The sequence below is a fragment of the Tupaia chinensis genome, unplaced genomic scaffold (assembly GCF_000334495.1).
Source record: "Tupaia chinensis unplaced genomic scaffold, TupChi_1.0 Scaffold146313_1, whole genome shotgun sequence".
In the NCBI taxonomy this organism is placed as follows: Eukaryota; Metazoa; Chordata; class Mammalia; order Scandentia; family Tupaiidae; genus Tupaia; species Tupaia belangeri.
In genome coordinates this window covers 50,584-70,070 of record NW_006206169.1, presented here as the reverse complement: position 1 = coordinate 70,070, position 19,487 = coordinate 50,584, and the positions used below count along the sequence as shown (strand labels likewise).

General features: G+C 36.1%; 1 pseudogene; it reads right to left on the bottom strand.

The window, feature by feature from the left end:
* Positions 1 to 13,727: 13,727 nt before the first annotated feature.
* LOC102482968 (MKI67 FHA domain-interacting nucleolar phosphoprotein pseudogene) lies at positions 13,728 to 15,633 on the bottom strand (annotated as a pseudogene).
* Positions 15,634 to 19,487: the final 3,854 nt, after the last annotated feature.

The window sequence follows — 19,487 nt, the reverse complement described above, 5'->3', positions numbered from 1 at the left end:
AGAGAAGGGATTGCGGCGTGGCCATTCCCCTGGGGGGGTAATTTTTTACTTTCTGTCTCTTTGTCTTTCTGGCGAGTGCACACACCCTATAGAAAAACCTCTCCAAAAATAATAATAATAAAAAAAAAGACAGTGTATCCTTAACTAGTGTGTTTAACTTGATTAAATAAAATCAAAACTTCAACTCCTTAATGCAAGTTTCTTCTAAAGAAAAGAGGCCACTAGATACTAAATAGGATGTCTATTATAAATACTAATAGAAAATAAGTGTCAATGAGGATGTGAAAAAATTATGGCCTTTAAATATTGCTGACGGGAATGTAAAATGGTGTAGCCACCATGGAAAACAGTATAATAGTTCCTTAAATGATTAAAAATAATTATCATATGATCCAAAATTATTCTGGGCATATACTCAACAGCATTGAAAGTAGGTTCATGAATAGGTACATCCATTTTCAGAGATGCATTATTCATAATAGCCAGGGGTGTACAAGGTCCAAGTATCCATCAATGGATGAATGAATAAACAAATACATAAAATATATTTATCCTTGAAAATTCTGACACAGGTTACAATATGAGTGAACCTTGATAAGTTTATGCTAAGTGAAATAAGCCAATATCAATAAGCTAAATATTGTATGATTCCACTTATTTGAAGTACCTAGAGCATTCAAATTCATAGAGACAGCAGATTGGTGATAGCCAGGGGCTACTGGAACCCAGAAGGAAGAATTATCATTTGATTAGTACAGAGTTTCGGTTTGACAAGATGAAAAAGTTCTGGATATAGAAGGTGGTAATGATTACACAACAATGTAAATACACTTATTCCCATTTAACTGTGCATTTAAAAATAGTTAAAATGAGGGACCAGCAGTTAGCATAATGGCTATGTCGCTGGACTCCCAGGTAGTAGACAGCGGTTCGAGTCCTGGACCCAGTGGCTTAAACTCACACAGGGCGCTTGTGCGTGCATGCCCAAGATCCCAAGAAGAGAATGGAGGAGAAGGGATTGGGGTGTAGCCATCTTTCTGGGGGGGGGGTGATTTCTCGCTTTCTGTCTTTCTGTCTCTCTCTGTCTGTCTGGCTAATGCATGTGTCCTATAACAAAAACCTCTCAAAAAATAGTTAAAATGAAAAATTTTGCTATATTTTACCATAATTTTTAAATATTGAGAAAAAATAGGTAATAGAATAGCAAACTCTTCTTTTATTATTATTTATTATAAGGAGCAGCTTTTTTGTATTAATGTAATAGTGGAGATGAAGTTTGTGCTTAATAAAATATTTTAATTATTTAAGGGAATATATATGTCATATATATACATATACACATACATAAATACAGGGATCCTAAGTTTTCAAATTATTTTAATTTGATGAAGAATGCCTGTTCTAACTCTGAATCTTTACCTCAAACCACTTTTCTCAACAATTTTATTCACTTCCTCTCTACAATGGCAGAGCAAGATTAAGGTAAGTAATGAGAAAAAGAAAAGAGAAGTTGCAATAGTATATGTCTTCACAAGCTGAGACTGGTTTTTATTTGTTTGATGAGAATATTTTTCCCTTCTCTGTGTAACTGTTAAAGAATGAATAAGCCATAACTTATGTTTTAAAATATTTTTAGTTGATTTCGTGTTCTGCCATGCATTATGTTCATACATATGTACACACACACACACACACATGTATAAACAAACAAAGCATGTGTGTGTGTGTGTGTGCACATGTACCTGTGATAAATTAATATAATGCTTTGGGACTTGATGAGAAAGTAGGATAAATTAATATGATGGAAGGAGAACAAATTCTGAGATGACAAGGCAGTTTATTTCCATATTCACTTTACTAATGCTAATTTACTATAGTGGGGACTCTATTTAATCATTTATCTACCAGATCCTGATATCTTGGCTTTGTAACCCTGTCTTAAGCTGTTATGTGATGCTTACAAAAATACCGGAGACTGGATGATTTGAAAAGAAATAAGGATTGAATTGACTCATGATTCTAGTGGTTGGAAAGTCCAAGGTGTAAGTTCTATGTCACAACACAGCTGACAGAATCAGAGAGCATGGTAGCATGTGCAGAAAGAGAGAAAGAGAGTTTTCATGCAGGTCCATCTTTTATAGAAGCCTACTTTTGTGAGAACTAACCTGTTCTCATGAAAGTTAGAATTCGTTCAGTGTCTCATGAGACAACATTAACTCAGTCATAGACCAGAGTCTCCATGATCCATCTAGTCACCATGATTTCATTTATTTTTTTGTTATTTTTCAGATTTATTTATTTATTTATTTAAGGTTCTTGTGTATATTTTCCAGAGAAGACAGAGAGAGAGAGAGAGAGAGAGAGAGAGAGAGAGAGAGAGAGAGAGAGAGAGAGAGAGAGAGAGAGAGAGAGAGAGAGAGAGAGAGAGAGAGAGAGAGAGAGAGAAGACAGTGAGACGGAAAGTGAGAAATCACCCCCTGAAGGGGATAACCATACTTCAATTCCTTTTCCTCTATTCTCTTTCCAAGATTTCGGGTATGTCCACACATGTTTCCGGCATGGCTTTCAAGCTGCCAGGTCCAGGGCTAGAACCACAGTCAGCCATGTGAGAATCCAGCACCTTAACTGCTATGCCACCTGATGGCTCCACCTGATGGCTCCCCAGATCACCATGATTTAGTCATCACTCATCAGGATCAAATTTCAAAACATGAACCTTTTAAGGACAAATCATTATCTAAACCATAACATGTTCACCCATGCTCATAATTTTGTCTATATTGGTTTCTGTACTTTTAAAACTCCAGTCAAGGTAATTTTCTTACCATCACAGTCCCTCCTCATCCAATACTTTTCATTTGCTTTGTTGCTGTTTACTTTCACACACACTACCCAACTTGATCAATGTCGGTTTCCATGGATGTCATTTCTCTAATCCCTGTGCTTCTTATTAGTACCAGAGGATTATTACATTAGAGAGCACTTGGAAATGCTAAATTGTGATCCTCTTATGATAACTCTTTCCTCATTGACTGCTGCTCCCAGTCCCACTAAAGCTAGCATTCAGCAACTTGTCCAGGTACTATTTTTTTTTTTGAGAGGTTTTTGCTATAGGGCACATGCGCTCACCAGACAGAGAGACAGAGAGACAGAAAGCGAGAAATCACCCCCCCCGGGGGGATGGCCATGCCACAGTCCTTTCTCCTCCATTCTCCTCTCAGGATCTTGGACACACACACACACCCACGCTCGGTGTGAGTTTTAAGCTACCAGGTCCAGGACTCGAACCGCGGTTGACTACATGGCAGTCCAGCGACATAGCCATTACGCTAACTGCTGATCCCTCCAGGTACTATTATTATTCCCATTTTAGAGAAAATAATGAGATTACAGGACATCCAACCCAAAAACTAGTAAAGCTGGAATGCTAACCTAAGTAGTCTGGCCCCAAAATATGTGTTCTTAACCACCTTGTTTCATTGAATTAAATAAAGGAAATTATTCTTTTTCTCTAAAATTCAGTGAACTGGATATATTCATGCAAAATGAAGAAAAATAAGTAGTCTTGCTCTGACATCAGTTTGACACAAGAACATAGGCCGTTCACAAATATATGTGTATATGTGCATGTGGGAGTGTGTATTTACATAGACAAAATTTAAGTGGTACACTAATCATGGGAGGATAGAAAAGAGAAAATTTACTTCTGACTTTTGGAATTGCAGAGGGGCACTTCAAGAAAGCATTAGTCCTGGGAACCAGCAGTTAGCGTAATGGCTATGTCGCTGGACTCCCACGTAGTCGACTGCGGTTTGTGTCCCAGACCCGGTGGCTTAAAACTCACGCCAGGCGCGTGTGCGTGCGTGCCCAAGATCCCGAGAGGAGAATGGAGGAGAAGAGATTGCGGCGTGACCATCCCCCCTGGGGGGTGATTTCTCGCTTTCTGTCTCTATGTCTCTCTCTGTCTGTCTGGCGAGCGCACGCACCCTACAGTGAAAATCTCTCCAAAAAAAAAAAAAAAGAAAGCATTAGTCCTAAACCTGTGTATGCAAAGTGTTGAGGAATGATGTTTAAAGCTCAAATGAGAGCATAGGTAGTGACAAGAAGACAATCACAGTGTGGAGAGAGATATAAATATAAGGGTTAGAAGGTAAAATATAGGTTGCGGTTTTACCTCTGTCATTTGATTTCTGAGTATAGCCTTGTCCAAGCCCCTTAACTGCATTGAAGCTTGATTTTTAAATTTGTACAAGACAGATTGTAAGATTTAAATTTTACTAAGTTTTCATGAAATTCTCCTCACCTTCAAAGTTTTATTTTCTTTATAGTACTAAAAGAACCCCTCTTTTAAAACACATTTCTTTCTTTCTTTTTCTTTTTTTTTTGGAGAGGTTTTTGCTATTGGGCATGTGCACTCTCCAGAAAGACAGACAGAAATCGAGAAATCACTGCCCTGGCGGGGGGATGGCCATGCCACAATCCCTTCTCCTCCTTTCTCCTCTTGGGATATTGGACACACACACACCTGACGTGAGTTTAAGCCACCAGGTCTAGGACTCAAACTGTGGTAGACTACATGGGAGTCCAGCGACATAGCCATTACGCTAACTGCTGGTCCCAAACACATTTCTTTCTTAATCATATTGGAAATCCACAATCTTTCTAAATTAGCACATTTGCTATGCAGTAGAAATTAACAGTAATTGCTTTGAGCAGGTGGTGCTTTTAAGTTTTTCTTTTTTATCTTTTTTTTACAAACTTAATAGCAATCATTTACAAAGTATTTACTCTATAGCAGATACTATCATAAATGGTTCATACGTTAATTTATTTAATGGTCAAAGCAACAATATGAAGTAGATTTTATTATTATTCCCACTTTGCAAATGAAGAAACTGAGGCACAAAGATGTGAAGTAACTTATTCAATTTCTCACAGTAATAAAGCAAGGATTCAAAGCTAGGGGTCTGTTTCTAGGGGCTCAGATTTCTACTCCTTAACTATATTGCCTTTATTCTTCTCATTTCTATGAAGTTGAGAGTATATTTCTTCAAAAGAACATGAGTCATGAGCAGACAAAGATTTCAGCTGAAGCAAGAGGATCAGTATGCTGGTGTTTTGACAGTGGAGCACTTTTCTGGAAATCATAAGAAGAATATGGATAAGACTAAAACATGAGGAAAGACTGCTAGGCAGCAGATGTTGAGCTCATGATACTTTTTTATTTTGAGAGAGAGAGATTTTTGCTTTTTAGGGCATGTGCACTTGCTAAAGAAAGAGAAAGTGAGAAATCACCACACTGGGGAGATGGCTATGCCACAATCCCTTCTTCTCCATTCTCCTCTTGGGATTTTGGGCACACACACACACACACACACACACACACACACACACAGAGCATTGATTTCAAAGTCACCAGGTCTGGGACTCGAACCATGGTTGACCATGTGGCAATACAATATCTTAAGAATGATGCCACCTGTTGGCCCCAAGCTCATGATTTTTTTTCCAATTCTGTCTTCACAGTTTGTTTTGCTTGAACAGTCAGAACTGACCTCTTTAATGAAGAGTAATTATAAGTCTTTTGAAAATGTATTTAGAGAAAGAATGAATGAATAGAATGACATTTTTTATTTTGCCCACTGACTTTTTTGAATATATCAAGACTCTCCATTCTTGCCATCTCCATACAAAACACATTCACATTTATTTCTCTAATCTCTGGGCCACTTATTAGTACCAGAGGATTATTATTTTAGAGAATACTTAGAGATGTTAAATTGTGATACATTTATGATAGCTCTTTTCATTGATTGTCGCTCCCAGCTCCACTAACAAGCTAATGTTCAATAACTTGTCCAGGTCTCCTTTTCAGGTAGAACTTCCATAGTTCTTGAAAATCCCAAATGTAATTTTCAATAGAACAATTAAAATGTACTTGATTTGGGGACCTACCAGGTGGCATGCTTTGAGAACAAGTGTGCTTTTGGATTCTTTTCCTGTCTCATATCTGTCATTTCCTTCCCAAGTCCCATCCACTGGCTCAACAGAAACCCAGAGAGCCAGGGCTGATGGAGAGCAGCTTGGAAGTTCTCTGCTGGTGTTCTTCTGCTATTTAGTTGTTCTTTTGGATTCTTTTCCTGTCCTGTACCTTGCCATTGCCTTTTCAAGTCCCATCTACTGGTGCATTGAGAACTCAAATACTTTCAGTTTCACAGTTCATTAGCCTGCAGCACAGAATGTGAACTTGTACATAGTTACATAGTTCCATCCCAGTCCCAGATGAACCTCATCCTGAGAGGTTGTTAGAGAATCCAAGCACCTGAATCTAAAGAGATACACCGTATTCTGATTGGAAGACTCAGCCTTCTACCAAAAACACACATGGGAAGAAGAAATGTTCTTTTCTTCTGACACTACAAAACCTACTCAAAAAAGTAAGAAGTGGGACCAGCAGTTAGAGTAATGGCTATGTCGCTGGACTCCCATGTAGTCGATCACGGTTCAAGTCCTGGACCTGGTGGCTTAAACTCACGCCGGTTGTGGGTGCGTGCGTGCCTAAGATCCTGAGAGGAGAATGGAGGAGAAGAGATTGTGGCATGGCCATCCCCCCTGGGGAGGGATTTCTTGCTTTCTGTCTCTCTGTCTGGCGAGCGCATGTGCCCTATAGAAAAAACCTCTCCAAATAAAGGGAAAAAAAGTAAGAAGCATATACTTCATCAGATGGCTAGAAGCCAGTGCAAAGGTACAAGAAATATGAAAAAAAAATGAGAAAATACTTCTCCCCTGAGGCAACACAGTAACTCCTTATCAATTACAGAGAGCATAATAGAACTCACAGAAATGTTAGAAAAGGATTCAGAAAATTCATAGTAATAAAACTAAATATGATGCAAGACAAAACATTTAATCAACTTGAGGGGATGAGGAAGTCCTTGAAACAGAAGATAAACACCTTAAAAAGAAACCGAATATAACATATAGAGATGAAGATTGTAATACAGGAAATCAAACCTCCCTTGTGATTAATAGTGGATTAGACCATGAAAAAGACAGGATCTCTGATATAGAAGACAAAATCTCTTACTTATACCACCAAAAATAAAGAAAAAGTAAACAAAAAAATGAGGGTAACATACAGGAAATACTAGATAGCATTAAAAACCAAAATATCTGAATAACCAATATTGAAAAGGTGGAAAAGCTAATAAGGACATACAAAATCTATTCTATGAAATAATTGTGGTAAATGTTCTGAACCTAAAGAAACAGTCAGTCATTCAAACTCAAAAAATACAAAGAACTCTAAAGAGAATAAGTGTAAAAAGATCCTCCCCCTGGCACATTATAGCCAAACTGGTCAAAATCAAAGAAAAAGACAACATTCTAAAAATGGCAAGTGGGGCACATATACACTATAGAATACCACTCAGTCAGGAAATATAATAAGACCCTGGTGTTTGATAGAAAGTGGACAAATATGGAAGATTCAATGCTAAGTGAAGCAAACCAGACTATGAATGACAAGTATTGTATATCCACACTTAATATATACCAAATATCTATAATCTATGGCAGAAACTGAAAAATAGGAAGGTATAAAAACATGGAGAGCAAATGGATACTAGAAGACAGTGTGGGAGGAAGGTAGGAAATGAGGGTAGTGGAATAAAGGAATCAAAAAAACAAGCAAAACATTTAACTAGAAAAAATTTAAAATTATATGTTGATGATAATATATATGGTAATATCTTTGTCTGAACTAATAGTGTATTCATACTGGTAAAATTCATTTTGTATGCCATAAAGATATACAGTGATTGAATGAAAAAAAGAAAAGAAAAATAGAAGAAAAGAAAGGTGAAAAGAAAAGAAAGGCAAGAGAAAAATGTCAAGTTGCTAACAAAGATTATCCCATTAGGCTAAGATGAGACATCACAACTGAGACAATGTAAGCAAAGAATGAACAGAAATATATATTCAAAAGACTAAAAGAAAAACAATTTCAACCAAGAATGCAACATCCAGCAAAATTTTCCTTCATATAAAAAGAACAAATGAAATCATTCTCAGATAAACAAAAACTGGAAAATTTCAAAATGACTACACCACCTCTTCAAGAAGAACTGAAAGGAGTACTATTAGCTCTTTGGGAAAGTTATGAGGTATTTTATATATATTTTTCTATGCATAAATGCATCGTGACTTTTCCAATGGCCCAATATATAAGGAAAACTAAAAATAACAATAATAATAAATAAATAAGAGAAAAACAACCCAATAAAATGGCTAACAAAATGGCAGAAATAAGTCTGCAAATAATAATCTAGAATGTCAATAAATAAAATTCTCCAATTAAAAGACACAGAATATATGTATGGATTTTGAAAAGAGTCTTCTATACACAGCCTAAAAGAAATATAACTCATGGATAAAGAGAAATATAGATTGAAAGTGAAGGACTGGAAAAAGATATGCCATACCCATGAAACTGAAAAAAGACTGGAGACATAATACAGATATCAGACAATATAGACATTAAGACAAAACTGTAAGATGAGACAAAGAAGGACACTAAATAGCACTAAAGAGCTAATCAGAAGGCATATGTGCTCACCAGAGAGAGAACAATGTAACATGAACACACTGCAATACTTCTTTTTTTCATTTCTTCCTCCCATTGGGATTTTAAGCATACACACACATGTGGCTAGCATATTTTTCAAATCACAGGGCCAGGATTTGAACTTTGGTTGGCCATGTGGAATATGGTTCCTCATTCACAGAGCTTAACCATTGCATTATAGGATTGACCCAGTTTTTGTTCTGTTTTAAACAATATTTTCAATTTGTTGTAGGAACTTTGGACTAATACATTCAGACATGTCCTTATACGTAAGTAAACTAGGAGGATGTCTATGAGATATGATTTGGAAAAAAAATAATAACCTACTATTATCAATTGTTTCATAAAAGTGTGCCACATATACTCTATGGGATACTACTCAGTCATAAGAAAACAACAAGACCATGGCTTTTGATAAAAACTGGACAAATGTGAAAGATTTGGGAACCAGCAGTTAGTGTAATGGCTATGTTGCTGAACTCCCACATAGTTGACCGCGGTTCACGTCCCGGACCCAGTGGCTTAAAACTCATGCCAGGCGTGTGTGCATGCGTGCCCAAGATCCCGAGAGGAGAATGGAGGAGAAAGGATTGTGGCGTGGCCATCCCCTCTGGAGGGTGATTTCTCGCTTTCTCTTTCTATGTCTCTCTCTGTCTGTCTGGCGAGCACATGTGCCCTATAGTGAAAACCTCTCCAAAAAAAAAGATTTATTGCTTAATGAAGCAAGCCAGGCTATGAAAGAGAGACATTGTATGTCTCCACTTAATATATACCGACTGTCTGAACTCTATGGCTGAAACTGAAAGACTAGAGGATATAGAAACATAGAAAATGGTTATAGATACCAGATACAATGTGGGAAAAGGGTGGGAGAAGTAGGAAAGTGTGAGGAAAAATATTAAGGAGAAAAATATAGAGGCAAGATATTTATGGGATACAGAAATGGATTATTATCTGTTGATGATAATGTGTATAATATCCTCAACTGGACTGGTGTGAAATGTATTCATGTTGGAAAATTCACTTTACAAGCTGAATTATGTATAGTGATTGAATATATAAAAGTAAAATAAAATATATTTTAAAATAAAAAAAGAAATGCTTTGGCTTCACTTAAAAAAAGTATGAAAGAGAAGGCCAGCAAGTGGTGTAGTGGTTAAGGTGCTGGACACCCACATGGCCAACCATGGTTTGAGTTCCAACCCAGCGGCTTGCAACCCACACTGGATGCATGTGCATGCATGGCCAAAATCCTGAGAGGATAATGCAGGAGAAGGGATTGTGGTGTGGCCATCCCCCTTGAGGGGTAATTTCTTGCTTTCTGTCTCTGTCTCTCCAGTGAGCACACCATGCCCTATAGTAAAAATCTATAAAAAGAAAAATGTGAAAACATATACAGAGAAGAAATTATTCTCAACAATTCTGTGTGAATCAATTTATGAGTTATCTTTCCTCTGTGAGAGAGTACCAAATGAGCCCTGGGCACCCATTTATGACAATCTGTGATGGTAGTAGTTCTAACTAGGAAAGAGGCAAAAACTCAAGATGCAGGTCACAGTGAAGATAGGATCTGCACCTTTACAATTTTATTGTGAGATGGCACAAGTTGCTTGGCTTCTTTATTCCATGAATTCCAACTATTTCTTAGCATTTCTGAGTTAGTGTCACAAATAAATCACACAGTCTATGCAAGATCTATCTGGGTTGCCCTGTGTTTTACTTACAGTTTATGCTGTTCTGCAAACTCACCTGCATATCATGTTGTCAGTTACAGATTTCCAAAAGGGAAGCATCACCACCAATGCTGGTTTTAATCCAGGGGGTTATGCAAAAGCTAAAAATACATGAAGAAATTAAAACAGTACAGCAGAAGCTATGACATCTGCCTATGTCAGTCAGGATGTTAGTTGCAAAGGAGCTAGAAGCTCTTATCCAAATGGAAATAGTTCAAAGACAGCATACATCTAACTGAGGAAAGATTTATGAATAAATTAGGAGAAATTCAAATTAATATTAATATGTACAAAGGCTATAATTGTTGGCAGTAATGGTTGAAAATTTTAGTGTCTGTCTTATCCATACCTTCTTTCTTCAAATGATTACATTGCTTTCATATTATCAGATTCAGGGGTACAGCCATTCTGGGACTTAACATATGTTATCAACTTTTACTAAAAATGAATTAGAAGAATGGAAACTATAATCATTCTATGTAAGAGTCTTGGGGGTTTTATTGATTGTATCTTTTGCCCTTCATAGATAATGCACTTAGAATTAACAGGCAAATAAAATTTCAGAGAAATTATAACACAATAAGGTAATCCCGAATTGTTTTGAAGGTAATGCTGGAGATTTCAGTGAATAAATGATAAATAGACTACTTAGAAATGACAGACATTAGACATTTCTAGATATTAATTACCTCCTTTAGATAACCCACTCTCCTTTGTAGCTATGAATAAAATATAAGCACTTGAAAATATTCATTTGTGATTATTTGAATTCAAACAGAAAATGTGAAAGTTTAATTGTTTCAGAAAAGATGAATAATGGCTCAGAATTTATTTCTTACTCAAATTAAAGTAAAATGTATCTGCAAGGTAGCAGCCCAATTATAATAGCTTTTTTGCCTTATAGTAGGTCAGTACTTGGCAAAGAGTTAAAATCTTTAGATGGTAATACAAGAAATTTTGAAAAATACAATCAATATTTATTTTCTTATAAATATCCAAGAAGTTTGACACTAATGGAATTTTCTTCCTAAGTATAGCTATGTAACCAACATTTAAATCACTTTTTTTTTCACCTTATTTTATAACTTATGGTCATGCTCTTCTTGGATAATTCAGTTCCCAGTCCTGCTAAAACACTGACCTAGCAAGTCTCTGTTTCACCTTGTGTTCAGCAGTTTACATCGCTGTACTTGGTTCCATAATAACATCTGAAGCGGCTAACAATTTTTGTTTAAACTAATCTTTTATTAAAATATTGTTTAAATGGATAAATTAAAGGCATCAAGATTGGCATTAAGCTTAATTTGTTGTTCAGTCTGACTTCTTCAATCAAAATTGATTGATGTAGTAGGCATTAAAGTTTTTGAAAGAAAACACCTTTCCTAGATTTTATTGTTTTTCAATGAAATTCTTTTTATAGATGTTGACCACAAAGTAAGTGCACAATTGAAAAAAAAATTATATTAAGAAAGATGTGTTGGCATTGTGCATTGCTCTTTCTGTAAAGGTGAATAACTTTATATTCTGCATAATTTTGATGTTATGTAGAATACTCTTGACTAAAAATGAATTCCTATAATTATATTTATGTAAATGACCTCAATTTTTAACAATTAGATCTAATCAGGATCAGTCAGGAAATCTTATCACGCTTTTTATATTTTATAGTGCAGGAGTCCAAGTCTAAATCTTTCCTCATCTCTAGCACTACTCTCCTTACATTGAATATTTCTCCTTTCAAGTTGGAGCCAAAACACTTCTGTTTCTTCTGAAACTCATTTTCACTGCATTCCTCTAATCATGGTCACTTGAAAACCCCTATGCTCACATCGTCTTACCACATAACACTCTAACCTTATTTTTTCAGCACCTAGATTATTATTTTTTTTTGGTTGGTTATTGCCATAGGAGGTATGTGCTCACTGTAAAGAGACAGAGAGAAGAAAAGTGAGAAATCACAACTCCAGGGAAGATGGACATGTCACAATCCTTTCCTCTCCATTCTCTTCCTGGGTCCACATGCACATGTAACCAGCATGATTTTTAATCTGCTGGGTTCAAGACTAGAATCGTGGTTGGCCATATGAGGATCCAGTGCTTTAACCACTGCCACCTGCTGGCTCCTAGAGATGTTACTAAAATATTATTTTCCTGAGACCAGCAGATGGTGTAATGTTTACATCACTGGACTAAACACATGGTCGACTGTAGTTCAATTTTAACCAAGCAGATTAAAATTCACACCAGGTGCTTATGAATGTATGCCCAAGATCCTAAGAGGAGGATGGAGGAGAAGGGATTGAGGTATGATCATCCCCTCGGGGGGGCTGACTTCTCACTTCCTGTCTTTCTGTCTCTCTCTGTCTCTCTTGCAAACCCATATACCCTATAGCAAAAACTTCTCTCTCTTAAGAAAAGAAAAAAAAAAGATACTGCTTCCTTATAGCCTTCTCAATAAATGACATGTTTTTCTCTTCACTGTTCCTTGTACAGGTAGGCCTAGATACAGTAGATAACTTCTGTGTTCCTTATTGCCTTTCCAGATGATTCTCCCTCCCTCCTCCATAAAAACACCCCTCTTTGACTCTTATTTCATGAGACTATACAACCTTTTTTACATCTTAATTTTAGTCAGCTATCAACCCTCAGGTTATCTCCTCTTATTCCTTAAAGATTCAACCTGTGCTCAATGACACTAAGCCTATTATTGATACTGTTATAAGTCTTGATAATTTCAGTATACATGTAAATTATACAATACTCTGACCTTGTGGGTCTTTTACCTCTCCTCTTCCCAATGGTCTTGTGCTTTATCCTACCTCAGTCATCACTCTGGTATGTGCTGAATAGCATTTTAGCCAATAGCCATACATGGTTATTAAGCATTGGAACTGAGATTAGCTAAATGTTTAAAATATGCATAAAATTTTAAATAACTAATACATAAAAGAGATATATATTGGTTAAGCAAATGTTACAGTTCAGTACTTATACCTGCAATTAATGGTGACCTTTCTTTTTGCAGAGTAAGAAGACATATAAAATTTGAAAAGAAAACTGGAAGAGATGAGGACAGAGAAGCAGTCACTGCCAGCTGCTATATGCCCCCTGTGTTTCAGCAAGGACAGGCCAGCCAAAACTCTGGACTGCTTTATTTATTGACTTGAACAGTGCATTTTTCCCCTGAAAATCTTGTCAACAATTTCATCTCGTTGTACATATTAAAAATCAACTATGATAACAAAATCACATTTTTCAGGAAAAATGTACATAATACATTCAGAATCACTGATTGCTTTTTCTTCATATTTTTTTCCTGAATTAGGTGTTTGAGTCTCTTGTGTTTCTTATTTTATACTGGATATAGGCTATTTGAAAACTACTTCATTATCTTTATCATCATCATTCATTTCAGACACTTCAGATTTTCGTTTCTCCAAAAATGTTGGTGTACAAACTGGTGTGGGGCTCTGGCTATCCAGTCTTCTCAGAAGTGTTAAGTGTAGGCACCAGTAGTTAGCATAATTGCTATGTCACTGAACTCTCATGCAGTCAACCGTGGTTCAAGTCCTGGACCCGGTGGCTTAAACTCATGCCGGGCGCATGTGCGTGCGTGCCCAAGATCCTGAGAGGAGAATGGAGGAGAAGGGATTGTGGTGTAGCCATCCCCCCAGGGGGTGATTTCTCGCTTTCCGTCTCTCTGTCTCTCTCTGTCTCTCTGGCGAGCACACGCGCCTTGTAGCAAAAAAAAAAAAAAAGTGTTAAGTGTGCTTGAAACCTTTCTTTTCTTCTTAGATAAAACCCGACTTTTTGTAGATTTCTGAAGATGAGTATTTTAAACCTTTTTCCCCTTTTCTGTATAATCAAGGAAGGGAAATTATAATCAATTCTCTTTTTAGTTAATCTACTCCTGAGTAATTGTAATTTTTCTTCCCTCTTAAAACGCTTCTCCATCTATTGCTTTTGTAGAGGTGTCCAATCCTGATTATATCATTTCTTTTGGAGAGCTTTTTGCTATAGGGTGTATGTGTGCACCAGAAAGACAGAGAAAGACAGAGAGATAGAAAGTGATAAAAAAATAAAAAGTTTCATGAGAAAAAAAAATCAGTAAAACTGTTCTTATTAAAATTTAAAAAAAATGCATATTTGATGACTGCAGTAAGCTATATAGCCCTAGCTAGGTACTACTTTATAGTATGTTCTATTCACTGAGGTTTATGCCTAAAGTCAGACTTGAGTTCATGTATAGGTATATATCAGCTGTGCTTGCTATTGGAAATATTTAGATTAATTAAGTTCATTATCAAATCAATTAAATGGGGGGGGGGAAGGCATAGAAAGCAACCATGTATACCAGAGACAGTGTGGGAGGAGGGTGGGACATGGCAGAGGGTGAGGGATAGGGAATCAAGGATAGCAAAATAAATAAATAAATAAATAAACCCCCCCAAAAAAACAAAGTATACAAAACATTAGAAATGGAAAATTATTTGCTGATAACATGCATGTTGATGTGCTTGATTGAGCCAATATACAGTGTATTTTGGATGGAAAATTCATTTGTATGTTGTAATGATGTATAATGTATTAATAAAAAAATTAATTTAAATAAAAAATTTTGAAAAAGAAAGTGATAAATCACCCCCCAGGAGGGATGGCCACGTGGCAATCCCTTCTCCTCCATTCTCCTCTTGGTATCTTGGGCACACACACACATGCGCCCTGTGTGAATTTAAGCCACCGGGTCCAGGACTCGAACTACGGTCAGCTACATGGGAGTTCAGCGACATAGTCATTATGTTAACTGCTGGTCCCCTGATTATATCATTTCGCTGCTGGGTATGATGGCTGTTGAAATGGAGTATTCCAGTTTCTGAAAAGTTCTTTATGTACTTTTTCGGGTGATACAAAATGACACTTCAGGATTCTGTTACCAAACAGGTAGTTGTTCATGATTTCAGCAAAAGTCTTGGCAACATTGTCAGATTCAAATTCTATAAAGGCATAACCTCTGCTGTTTCTAGTCCTTTTACTTCTGGACAGTCTAAATCTTGTAATAGTGCCAAACTGGGAGAAATATGCTTTGATCTGGTTTTATGAAGTGTGCTAGGTAGGTGGCCCACGTAGATTACTCCAGGAATAAGTTTTCCTTGCTCTCCTTGCTTGGTTATGCGCTGGCAAACATGCGCATAACTTGGTATCCTTCTGAAACTTGGTATCTTCCTGTAGATTCAGCGAAAGGAGCAGCCCCACTGGGACAACTACAGCCGCCATGCTGGAAGCTCCCATACACCAATTATATTTATATTTATTTCCCATTTAAATGATAATTTTATATATCTGGTTGAACATAATATTAACTATTTAAATCAGTATAATCTAATTCCTTTGAAAATTTTTTGTGGTTACCAAAACATGTGAAACTGCATATGTGCCTTGCACTTGTGGCTAACTTTATATTTCTATTTAACAGTTCTGACATGTGCCTCAACAGGACCCAAAACTACACGATGGCCATCATCTCAATTTCAAACATTCCATTTTCTGACCACCACCTTCTAATATTCAAACTCACTTCCTCTGTGACATAAACCCTAATTATCTTTTTATAACACTAAAGTCTACTCTCCTTTATTCTACTGCACTTATAAGGTCCTAATACACCCCATATAGTCATGCCCTTCCTTACCAGATTAAGCTCATTGATTACTATTATAATGACTCTCTTGTTTCTCACTTACTTTGTTATTCTTAAATCAATCTGTACTATATGAGTAACTTGGAACATATCCTGGCTGGTTTCATTGTTATCCATGTTCACTAATGTCAAGCAGGCCATAATACTGTCTATAAATTACATAATAACTTCTTGTCCAATGAATATATATGCTCTTAAATGAATATTTCAAACATTTTTCCTCTCTCAGGTTTTAATAATACAACCCTTCATTCTCACTCTTAGAAGATGACCTAGCTTTCTAATTCATAGAGAAAACTTAGACAATTAAGATAAATCTTTTACAAATTCTTACAACTATGTCTATCACCTATATACATCGTTTACTCTACCATGTCTCCTGTCACTCTATGTAAATTGCTCATGTCCGTCTTCACGGCCAGACTCTAATTTCATATATTAGATACAATTCCATCTAGTCAATATATTCAATGACATTGCTTTAGACACTCTCACTCTCTTCTGTGCATGACAAATTTTTTCATTCAGTTTATAAACATTTCACTTCTGTGAAAGTCTTAACAGAGGAGGTAAAATTTAAGGTCTGAGAGAGAACGAAGGCATGAATCAGTCATACATAGTATTACAAAATATGTATGAGTCCTGTATGTGGAAAATAATAAAACATTGATGAAACAAATTGAAGAAGATCTAAATAATGAGAAAGTCTGTGTTTGTGGATTGAATTGCTCAATAGATTTAAAATTCCATTTATTTCCAAAGTGAGCTATAGCCTCAACATGATCCCTATGAAAAATCACAGCAAGTATTTTTGTAAATATTGAAAAACTGAGTTAAAAATTTATATACAAAGAGACCTAGAATAGCCAACATAGTCCTGAAAAAAAGAACCAAGTGAGAAAACACAAATTACCTGATTTCAATCTTTTTATTAAAGCTATCATAATCAAGACAAAATGGTATTGGTAAAAGAATAAATACATTAATTAAAGGAACAGAAATGAGAACCCAGGAATGAACCCTTGTAAATATAGTCAATTGATTTTGACAAAAACGCAAGTCAATTTTATGAAGAAAAGCTAATATTTTTTTTATAAATATTGCTGAATAAGAATGACTGCCTTTAAAAAAAAAACTTAGACACAGACCTTACATCTTAGTCAAAAACTCAGTTAAATGGATATATACCTCCAAAAAAATTTATAAACTATTAAAGTTCTAGAAGAAAATATTTTTAAAAATCTGGGTGATTTTGAGATTATTAATGAATTTTTAGATACAATAAAAGCATCATCTGTTAAAGTAAAAAAAATATATAAATTAAACATTATTAAATTAAGATTTTTTTTGCTCTGCTAAAATCACTGTTAAGAGAAAGAAAAGGGAACCAGTATATAGTGTAGTGGTAACATCTCTGGACTCCCATAGGGCTGACTACAGTTTGAGGCCCAGACCTGGTGGCTTAGAAAACATGCTGGGCACGTGTGCATGCATGGCCAAGATCCCAGGAGGAGAGTGGAGGAGAAGGGATTGTGGCATAGCCATCTTCTGAGGAGGAGGGGGTTATTTTTCACTTTTCCTCTCATTATCTCTGTCCCTCTCTCCCCAGTGAGTTCGTGTGCCCTAAGGCAAAAGAAAAAAGAAAAAAATCATCCATATTGTGAGAGAAAGCATTAGTAAATCATAAGTCTGATTAAGGATTTTTAGCCAAATTATACAAATAATTCTTAAAACTAAACATTAAAAGAACAAACACTCCATTTAAAAGTTAGAAGTTAGAAGATTTAAACAGACACTTCACTTACAACTGGTAAATAAACATTTGAAAAGATGTCCAATGTCATTCATCATTAGGGAAATGCAAATTTAAACAACAGTAAGAGACCAGTATACTCTTATTAAAAGTGTTACATTTTTACAAAAAGAACTTATTGTTGGGGTTAGTGGGTGGCATGGTGGTTAAGGCTCTCGACACTTCCACATGACCTACCATGGTTCGAGTCCCAGACCTGGTGACTTGCTTTCTCACTTCCTTCTCTCTCTCTGGTCAAATTAAAATAAATGAGTAAATAAATAAAATTAAATAAATAATTATTTTAAAAATACTTATTGTACAGAAGATACAGAACAACAACGATTCATTGCTGGTAAGAATAAAAAATTATAAAACCATTTAGTAAGATATTTTGACAGTTTCTTATAAAGTTATACATAGTAAATACAAGCACTGTGAGTATGCTCTATACATTGAGCTCTCTCCCCTCTCCTTCCTTTGTTTCCTGGCTGCAGGCCATAGCTGGGCCTCATAATCATCTCATCATCATTTTTATCTAATAAAATTGGCCCACAGTTGGGTTCATTCCAGAAGTATGCATACCCCTCCCACATTAACATTACAAGATGAGAAGCACTAAACTTTAAACATACTCTGCTGATTCTATTAATTGATAAGCTAACATTTTATTATAACTTTCAAGCAACGTGTGTATAAACTAATCCTTGTTTTAGTGACTGGGAATCTTTATTGATCATTAATTAATTTATGAATGCTTTATTCTTAATATATATAACCTAAGCCCATGCTCCCTGACAGTGTAGACTATTCTTCACCTGGCTGTCACTGGAGCATCCTGTCCTGCTTATGTAAGTAATAAATAGATGTCTTCACACACTGGACCTCTGGGTGCATTCTTTGGGATTGGTAAACATGAACAAGCCCTCTCAGATTTGAAGCTTTCCAGAAAAATACCTTATAGTTTCAGAAAGTAGGGAAGTGCTACAAATAAATAACAAGATAAGAGTTGTGTCAATTAGTGTAAGAGCCAACTGAAATCTCTCAATAGTGGAAGCTGGAGCTGTTTAAGCAATAAAATATATGAAGTTGTACTGGGCTGTAACCAGTGTCCCATCCCGCAGGACAGTCAAACAGGTTCCCTGGGGGAGGGAGTGAGAGATGGGACAAACAAATGCACACACAATAGGAGGTGCTGATCAAGTCTTCTTTTTCTTCTTCTTCTGTCTTCTCCTTATTGAAGAAAAATGGCCAGTTATATACAGCTGGTGGGCACCAATTGGTTGCCCGAAATGCAAATGAGATAGAACAGCATGAACCAATCATTGATGTGGGTGAATCTCTCCTGTTGCCTAGAAACCCAACCACTTGGGGGGGGGGAACAGTTGGTCACATGATTTCTGAGAAACAGTTTGCACAGTGAGGAAGTGAAGCCTAATGGTTTCCAAGATGGTGGATAGCTCAAGATGGCTTCCGTATGCAGTGCCTGCCACAGTAACTCAAAGTGTAAAATCAACATCTATGAGTCCATACTGAAATAATCAAGTAACTGAGTAGAAAAACAGAGAAAATAAATTTTCTTGAAAAAATTTTCAAACTATTTATAATATGTGAAATACTAACTTCTGCTGTTTTTGT